Source organism: Rhinopithecus bieti, unplaced genomic scaffold, assembly GCF_001698545.2.
Source record: "Rhinopithecus bieti isolate Rb0 unplaced genomic scaffold, ASM169854v2 scaffold_8911, whole genome shotgun sequence".
In the NCBI taxonomy this organism is placed as follows: domain Eukaryota; kingdom Metazoa; phylum Chordata; class Mammalia; order Primates; family Cercopithecidae; genus Rhinopithecus; species Rhinopithecus bieti.
The window spans coordinates 2,131,153-2,141,355 of NW_016806084.1; positions in this window are offsets into that span (position 1 = coordinate 2,131,153).

The window sequence follows — 10,203 nt, forward strand, 5'->3', positions numbered from 1 at the left end:
AGAAAGAAAGAAAGAAAGAAAGAAAGAAAGAAAGAAAGAAAGAAAGAAAGAAAGAAAGAAAGAAAGAAAGAAAGAAAGGAAGGAAGAAAGAAAAGGAAGGAAGGAAGGAAGGAAGGAAGGAAAGAAGGGAAGAAAGAGAACATAGACCTTGAGTGTGTACAAATTAATACCAAAAGGCTAGAAATAATATTCCAAAATGTCAAAGTTGACTGACTACTCTAGGATTATGGCTGATTTCTATTTCTTGTCTTCCTTTTTCTGTATTTTCTGATTCTAAAATGAATACATCTTATTTGTGAAATAAAAGTTTTTAAAACAAAACAAATAAGCCCAGCAACAAAAGACAGGAAGGGGAAGAAGTCTGGAAATGCAGGAATCAAATGAACACTATCAAGAAAAAAGGCAGAAAACCATGATATGTCGAATCACCTGGTGGGCACTGAAGGCCACGCCTCAGATCATGGGAGAATTCTAAGAATACAAGTAGGAACTTTTTTTTCTCTGGTCCTGTGTATTTACTCAGAGAAGAATATGTGTTATTGCAGCAGGAAGCAGTTGATTAGCATAACATTTTCAAGACTCAACAATATTCAAGACAAACATTTTTGGAGCTCTCTCAGGCCCAGGACTGCAGAGAGAAAGATAGTCTTCCTACTTCATCTTGCCTTTTAGCAGTATGCAGCATTTTTAAAAAATTGAGACAGGGTCTTGCTCTGTTGCCTGGGCTGGAGTGCAGTGGAGTAATTATAGCTCACTGCAGCCTCCATCTCCTGGTCACAAGTCATCCTTCCACCTGAGCCTCCTGAGTAGCTGGGACAGGCACGTGCTTAGGCTGGTCTATAACTCATGAGCACATGACCCTCCACCTCTACCTCCCAAAGTGCTGGGAGCCACTGCACCCAGCCAGTATGCAGCATTTTATCATCCATTTGGATCACCATTAGCAACAATTAGAGTTCTTCCTAAGGCTCCTTGCAGCCCTCTGTGTGCACTTTAAGTGTCTGAAAATGAAAGATCACACCACTGCACTCCAGCCTGGGTGACAGAGCAGAGAGCTTCTCTGAACAAAAAGAGAAGAAAAGACAAATATAATAGAACACTAACTTGAATAAGGTAATTCTTGGAGGGAGACGAAGATTTGATTGCTTCCGGGTAAGCCACATTTACTATAATCAATAACAATGAATGAAATTGATCTTTCACGCAGTACTTGAGGAAAAAAATTAAAGGAAAGAAGAAAGACCAGAACTCTAGGTTTTGAGTCTCCCCCTACAAAGCATCTCTTTGAAAATGATCCATTTTCACCACCAGCCAACTGTGTGATTCTGGCTTTAATCCTTTTCCCTCGAGTCTCATTTTCCTCACAACAAAATGGGGACGGATATAGATGTGGTCAAGGAGGGAATTGTAACGTTGGACCAGTCGACTTCCAAGACACCATATGCAGCCCTAGCGTTCTATAATTTTGGAATTCCGGGAGTCCATGCACATCATTCAAGTCCCGCATGCTGGTTCTTCTGTCTGTTTTGTGGTTTGCTGACTGTAATATATGATGGACCCAACATAAACTTTAATAAATAAAAAGATAGGGGATGCTGACGTTGACTATGGTGCAAAACAAAACTCACTTATAAAAGAAATAGGCCTCGTTCAAAGAAATAAATCATTCTCCCTGTTAATATATTTCCTGCTAGTTTTCCTTGAAGCTTTGTTATTCATTTTTCTCACCATCAATAAATAAGAACTGTTTCTTACACATGTAACTACATAGTGTTTTCCTTCTAAACTATTGTACACTGTTTGGTAGGAGGCACATATTTTTCCCACCTGTTCGGATTGTCATTGGTGTTAATAAAGAAAAAAAAAGGCTTTCCACTCGGGTTTATTCAGAGAGAGTTAACATCTGATTTTACATGGACGCCTTTAGAAGAAAAAGAACAACATGGCCTGAAGCGCTTCTAGCACAGGGTGTGGACGTATTTGATGTCTTGGTGCTTGTTCATAAAAGAATGTTGTTTTGAAATGTACAGTGAAGTCAGGGAAAGAGATCCAAAGAAAGTTCCCATTGAGACAAAATCAAATCAACCCGCCACCCCCAAACACTTCCCTCCTGGACCAGTGGGTACCTTGGCGCTGTGCCCACCATCTGGGTCCAGAATCCCAATAAGGCCCCAGCATTGCTGCCTGCAGTGATGTGTGAACACAGGGCTTGTCCCCAGCCAGGGGCACTCACTGGCAGGAAGAGAGACATATTTTGTCAAAGGTGATATAGGGTCTCTGAAGGTATTCTGTGAAAGTGTCTTTACTCAGGTATCTGTATCTGCCCCTCCCCACAAACCTATCGGCTCAAGGATCTTCTTTTCTTTTCTTTTGAGACGGAGTCTCTCTCTGTCTGTTGCCCAGGCTGGAGTGCAGTGGTGCGACCTCAGCTCACTGCAGTGGCACCATCTTGGCTCACTACAACCTCTGCCTCCTGGGTTCCAGTGATTCTCCTGCCTCAGCCTCCTGAGTAGCTGGGATTACAGGCACGTGCCACCATGACCAACTGATTTTTGTATTTTTAGTGGAGACGGGGTTTCACCATGTTGGTCAGGCTGATCTCGAACTCCTGACCTCAGGTGATCTGCCCACCTTGGCCTCCCAAAGTGCTAGGATTACAGGTGTGAGCCACTGCTCCTGGCCCAGATTACTCTTTTCTTTATAGTTAGATAAAATGTGTTGAGTCCCAATGCAGGGCCAGAACTAGGGTGAGACAAGTGAGATGTAATATTTAGGGGTATGGCCCAAAACTTGGCAATCAAGCTAAATCATGTTGTACTGCAATATTTTAAAGACCAAAATTAACACAAAACACCATAATGCATAAACTATTAGAATATTAAATAAAGACAGGATTTAGAGCATAGCTCAGCCATGTTGGAACCTGAGGTAAAAGGAAAAATCATTAATGCCAGTCCTCTCTTTATTTAACATTTTGATAGTTTAATCGCAGATTATTTTGGCTTTTTTTTAAAAATATTGCGTTAAAATAGGATCATCTGGCTGCATGAGTTTTTTGGCACACACCAAAACGTTGTGCCTGAGGCAAGTGCCTCATTTCCTTGCCCTAGTCCCGGCACCGCAACACACACTAGGCACTAACAGGATCTAGCCTCCCCTCCTCCATCCCACACTTTCTTTCTTCTGGCTTTTTTTTTTTTTTCTAAGACAGAGTCTCACTCTGTTGCCCAGGCTGGAGTGCAGTGGATCTGGGCTCACTGCAACCCCCGCCTCCTGGGTTCAAGTGATTCTCCCACCTCAGCCTCCCGAGTAGCTGGGTCTACAGCCACCCACCATCATGCCTGGCTAATTTTTGTATTTTTCATAGAGACAGGGTTTCACCACGTTGGCCAGGCTGGTCTCAAACTCCTGACCTCTGGTGATCTGCCTGCCTTGGCCTCCCAAAGTGCTGGGATTACAGGCATGAGCCATCATATCCCGCTCCATCCTACATTTTCAAGATTCACCTTTCCAGGGCGGTGGAGGAAGACAGGGTTTGTTACAGATCTGTTCCTCACTCTGTGGGCACTGTTCCTTTTCCTTTACTGTTATTTATCTCCTAACCATCTTGCCTGGCCCTGCCTCAGGCCTCCTATGCCTATCGCTGCCTGGACTTCACCATCAACTCCAGTGCACGTGACTGCATATGACTGACTTGTACTTCAGATCCTTGGGGTGGGGATCAGGAAGGCAGTGGGTGACTGTAGTAAATAACTGCTGTGCTAGCAGGGAACAGCTTTAGTTGCAAGCTTCTAGTACTCTCCTAGATCTTATTAGCCAACGGCTCCCTCCTTGTAAACCAAAAATAAAACTCCAAGCCCTTCAACTGACAGATGGACCCTCCTCAGCCAAGGCCATTCTAAAGTTAACCTGAAACACGAGTTCAGGCCATGATGGAAAGCGAGGACGTGCCTCATGATACCCTCCTCCCTTTGGAATTCAGGCACAGTTGACCCACTGACATTAAAACAGAGACAGTATGGCTGATAGACTCTTTCCGTCTGATAAGAAACATTTGCAGTCTGTTCTTTCTGAAGCTTGCTGCCTGGAGGCTTCATCTGCATAATAAGAACCTTGGTCTCCACAATCCCTTATCTTAACCCAGACACCACTCCTTTTTATTGATGCCAGGTCTTCCAGTAAACTTTCAACCAATTGCCAATCAGAAAATATTTCAATGGGCCAGACATGGTGGCTCACACCTGTAATCCCAGCACTTTGGGAGGCCAAGACTGGTGGATCACTTGAGGTCAGTTCGAGACCAGCCTGGCCAATATGGTGAAACCCCGTCTCTACTAAAAATATAAAAATTAGCCAGGTGGGGTGGTGGTTGTCTGTAATCCCAGTTATTCGGGAGGCTGAGGCAGGAGAATTGCTTGAGCCCAGGAGGCAGAGTTTGCAGGGAGCCGAGTTTGCACCACTGCACTCCAGCCTGGGTGGACAGAGCAAGACTCCCTCTCAAAAATAAATAAATAAGTAGAAAATCTTTTAATGCACTTATGACCTGGAAGCAACCCCCACTTATGTCTCCCTAAAATAGATAAAACCAAGCTCTAGCCTTACCATCCTAGGCTATGTTCTCAGGACCTCCTGGGGCCATGTTACAGGCCATTGGTCACTCATACTTGACTCAGGATAAATTAATTCCTTTAAATGTTTTACAGAATTTGGCTCTTTTCATTGACATTCTAATAATATAAGTCAATATTGGGGAACCCTTCACTCGTATCTTTTTTTTCTGAGACCTCAAACCCCATCTCAAGGTCTATGCAGATAATTCCAAAGCTTCTTTCTCTTTTCCATAATGCATAATTGAACACCTCTTTATCTAAATTCCTTCCTCTGGGTCATGCCCATGGGCCATATGCTTCTCTTAGTCAAGCAGGCCCATTAAAAATGTCTCTCCAGGCTGTGTGTGGTGGCTTACGTCTATAATCCCAGCCCTTTGGGAGCCCAAGGTAGGCAGATCACTTGAGCCCAGGAGTTCAAGACCAGCTTGGGCACCATGGCCAACCCGGTCTGTACAAAAAAAATTATAAAAATTACCTGGGCATGGTGGCACGTACCTGTAGTCCCAACTACTTGGTAGGCTGAGGTGGGAGGATCACCTAAGCCCAGGAGGTCAAGGCTACAGTGAGCCATGATTCCACCACTATGCCCCAGCCTGGGTGATAGATGAGATCCTGTTTCAAAAAAAAAAAGGTCTCTCTCCAAATATAGGAGACCCTCTCTCTGTGGAATTTTGCCACAAAGCCAACTGTCAGCAACTGCTACACTTTAACGCAAACCCTCTTCTCCCTCCCTGTCACGCACAGGATTTAGTCACCTATGCACAGGTCCTGAGGTCACCGTTGTAAGAGCTGTGTCTTTTTCATCTTCATCCTCAGCCCTGAGAGCTGGTCCTGGCACAGAGCAATTTCTGGGTGAAAATGCTCAAAGCCACCATATCCATCATTGCTGGGCCGGGGGGTAGTCAGTGGGGTGGCCCAGGGGACGGTAATAGAGTGGGAGATTATGGACAGGCACACAGCTATGATGTGGCTCATTCTGAGTTGTTTGGTTCCGAGCCCCAAAGGCCTTCCAGGAAGAATCTAGTTCTACTCCCTCCTGCCTGGGTATGCTGCTGCCCCAGACCCCCCATTAACCACCACACTGAGACTCCTCCCCAGAAGATGTTCCCAATTCCACAGCACAAAACCAAAGCCCCTGAGTTTGCTGAGGTAGGGAGAGAAGCGAGAAGAGCCTGGGCCGGAATCTATAAACCAAAAATAAAATCCTAAGCACCACAACCAACTAAACAGACCCCCTGTGGGCCAAGAGGACCCCTGAGAAACCCGAAAAACTGAATTCCTGGCTGTGATGGGACACGCGTTGTTATATATTCCCTCCCGTTTGAGGTTAGGCACAGCTGACCAGCATTAACATTCACATAGAGCTCCATCCTAAGACTGGCAAAAACAGACTCTTTGTGGCAATAAGATACCAAATTCCAACCTGACTCTGGTATAGCATCATATGACAGATAGCAGATCCTGAAGGAAATCAAAATAGTTTGCTGCAAAATTTGTTCCTTGGGCATCTTTTGAAATGGCCCTCAAAGCCATCTTCTGTTGAGGAAACTTGTGTCTGTAGAAAATCTCCATTAATGTAGCCAGGGCTTTTCTTTCTAGGTCTTTGCTGGATCTCAGAGCGATGACCTAAGAGTCTGACACCTTTCAAGGTCTGAAAAGAGACATTTACCATCTACTCTCTCTGAAGGCTGTTACCTGGAAGCTTCATCTACATCATAAGAACCTCACCTCCACATCTCCCCTAACTTAACTCAAGCATTTTTTCCCATTGATTTCAAGTCTTTAGACAAAACTTAACTCTTTCAACCAACTGCCAATCAGAAAATCTTTAAATCATGGGCGTGGTGGCACACGCCTGTAATCCCAGCTACTCGGGAGGCTGAGAATGACTTGAACCCAGGAGGCAGAGATTGCAGTGAGCCAAGATTGTGCCACTGCACTTCAGCCTGAGCAACAGAGCGAGACTGTCTCAAAAAAAAAGAAGAAGAAGAAAAGAAAAGAAAAAAGAAAAGAAAAAAGAAAAGAAAATCTTTGAATCTACCTATGACCTGTAAACACCACCCCCTCACCCTCTACCCCACTAACTCCCCTGCACTTTCAAGATGTCCCACCTTTCCAGCTGAACCAACGTATACCTTATGTGCACTGATTTATGTCTTTACCTGTAACTTCTGTCTCCCTAAAATTTATAAAACCAAACTAATCCAGCTGCCTGGGGCACACTTTCTCAGGGTCTCTTGAGACTGTTCTCCAGGCCATGGTCACTCATGCTGGCTCAGAATAAACCTCTTTAACTATTTTACAGAATTTGATTTTTCTATTGACAAATCCTTGCTCCCTGGCCAGGCTTGGTGACTTAAGCTTATAATCCCAGCACTCTAGGAGACTGAGGTGGGAGGATCACTTGAGGTCAGGATTTTCCAGCCTGGGCAACATAGTGAGACCCTTGTCTCTACAAAAAAAAAAAAAAAAAGATAAAAATTAGCCGGGCATGGTGGTGTGCACCTGTAATCCCACCTTCTCAGGAGGCTGAGGAAGGAAGATTGCTTGAGCCTGTAAGGTTCTTGTATCAGTTCAAACCCTGAGAGCATGCCAACAGACATGAGGCAGTGTGGAGCAATATGCTGTTTTAATGAGCAGACACACTGGGTGCTGGCGGGCTGAGGCCTAAAATGGTGTCAGCCCCAAGTGAGGACGGGGCAAAGGTTTTATAGTCTCCTGTAAACAGGAAGTGTCCTGGTTGGATGTAACTGCTACGTTGTACCCAGATGACCTCTTTCTCGATCTTCAGGGGTATGTGTCTTCCAGCCAGGGTAGGTGTCTTCTGCTCTCTTCCTGCTTAGATCACACGCTGCTGATGCAAGTGGCCTTGAGCCTTGGGACCTTGGGACTGGGCCTGAGAAGGGAGGAGTTACTCATCCCCTTAAGCTTTCAGGCCCCAGGGAGAATCTTACAGAGCCCAGGAACTTGAGGCTGCAGAGAGTTATAATTGTGCCACCGCACTCCAGGCTGGGCAACAGACTGAGGCCCTATTTTTTGTTTTGTTTTGTTTTGTTTTAGAAAAAAAAGAAAAGAAAAGAAAAAAAATCCCTGTTCCCTTGCAGCACAACTCTGTGTGTCAGACAGTCTCTCCAGGCTCAGTTCCTTCCTCCCTGGAATAGGATCGTAAATAATACTATCTCCAGTGGTTACTATTATGAGGGTTAAATGAGATATGACATGCAAGGCACTTAGAAGAGTGCCTGGCACGAGATAAGCACTCAGTGGACATCAGCCACTCTCATTTCCTCGTGGCCTGTGGGGCGTTTATCTTTCAGGGTAGAGAAGGCAGGCAGAGTGGCGGATTGGCTCAGCGTGTGTGAGACACTGGGCTGAGGATGCTCTGTGATTCACTCTTGGTTGCCTTGGGTGTTTTCATTCCTGGTAGCATTAGAGGAATTGGAGGGTCCTGGAAAGAGATCTCTTTGCTCCAAAGAAGGAGAAACTTTACATGCAAATGACCTTTAAGACCTGAGCAGTGGGAGTCAAGTGTACACAAACATCACTGGAAACAGATCCATGGCTTCAGAGGCAAACCCCAAGCTCCCTCCACCGAGGCCGGGCCTGGGGTGGAGGTGTGTTAAAGTGATAGTAATATAAAGAGGCAGAAAGACTGCCTGCTTCAGGGTTTGCATTAAACTTGGGCTTCAGTGCATTTTTTTTTCCAGGAAGCAGGCTTTGTGGGGATACTGGGGTTATGGAGGCCTTTTCAAAGCATGCATCACACCCATGGGGAAGATCCCTGTCCCCCCAAGGAAGGGCCTAAGATGCATGCAGAATCCTTCACAGTAGGAAGGGAAGAAGCAACCTTCCCTGTCTAGCCTCCAGGTCAGTAAGAATTCCTTCCTGCAACAGTCAATGACTCACTTAAGCCCTGAAGCCCAGCTCTGGCTGTTAGATCCTCTCTACTTTCCATCCCCAACCCTACCTTCCTGTACCCCTTCCTTTACTGGCTTGAAAGAACCTATCAGACTCCTGAGCCTCCACATGGGCCCCCCAGGGAACTGCTGGGACTCAGCCAGCCAGCATCATCACCTCCCAGGCAGCAAACAAGACCCCAAGACGCAGTCTGACATAAGCTCTACAAAACTCCAGAGTCAGCTGGCCTTACCTACTTCGGAACCAAATGCCAGGAAACTCTGGCTGGCCCGCCAAGTCCCCAGGACCGAAGGGATGGAGGACTTGCTGACATGTGCCTTTGTCCTTCATTGCTCTGCTCTCCGCCTCCCCTTCCCTGCCTGCATGCTACACTGTGTCTCAGCATAGCGGGCTGGATCCGTGCGATGCTCAGCACTACACTGAGAAAACCAGCTCCAAAGGACCAGTGCTTTCTTACAGGGCCAGGTCTCCAAAGGCGCTTGGAATGTGCTGTGGGGTCCTGGATCCAAGTGCCAGGAGCTAGATGAGAGGGTCCGTGATCCACTCCTCATCAGAAAGGAAAGAGGTCTCTACTCTTCCAACCAAAGACCGCAGATCATTTATCTCTTCTTTTCTCTTTTGGAGACAGTATCTGGCTCTGTCGCCTAGGCTGGAGTGCAGTGGCACAATCTCAGTTCCCTGCAGCCTCCACCTCCCAGGTTCAAGTGATCTTCCCACCTCAGCCTCCTGAGTAGCTGGGACCACAGGCGTGCACCACTATGCCCGGTTAATTTTTGCTTTTTTTTTTTTTTTTTTTGTAGAGCTAGGGTTTTGCCATGTTGCCTAGGCTGGTCTCGAACTCCTGTTCTCAAGTGATCTGCCCACCTTGGTCTCCCAAAGTGCTGGGATTACAGGCATGGGCCACCACACCTGGACCCACAGTTTATGTCTTAGTGACAACCAGTCTCCCAAGGCTACATTTTGCTCTTCTCCTCCCTTCTTCAAGAAGGGTGTGCCAGCACATCTTCTGTAACCCAAATATATCTGGACCACCTCAGGCTTCCATCAGCATCACAGTCAGTCAGTGTCACTATGGCAACTGAGAGTCGTGGAGAAGATCCCTCTCAACAGGAGTCCCTCGGGAGACACCCAAAGATTCCAGGCTTTTCTACAGCAAAATGTGTTAACAGTCATTCCTCTGTCTCTCCAATCCTATCACGATCTTCCCTTGAGTCCCCACACTCCAAGACAGCCTTAAGTCTCTTTTTTCTCTTCTCTCTACACAAAGTTTGTCCAACCCATGGCCCATGGACCACATGTAGCCCAGGATGGCTTTGAATGCAGCCCAACACAAATTTCGTAGACTTTCTTAAAACATTATGAGATTTGGCGAGGTGCGGTGACTCACCCCTGTAATCTCAGCACTTTGGGAGGCCAAGATGGGCAGATAACTTGAGGTCAGAAGTTCGAGACCAGCCTGACCAACATGGCAAACCCCATCTCTACTAAAAATACAAAAATTAGCTGGGCGTGTTGGCATGCACCCGTAATCCCAGCTACTGGGGAGGCTGAGGCAGGAGAATTGCTTGAACCCGGGAGGAGGAGGTTGCAGTGAGCTGAGACCACCCCTCTGCACTCCAGTCTAGGAAACAGACTGAGACTCCGTCTCAAAAAAAAAAAAAAAAAAAAAAAAAAA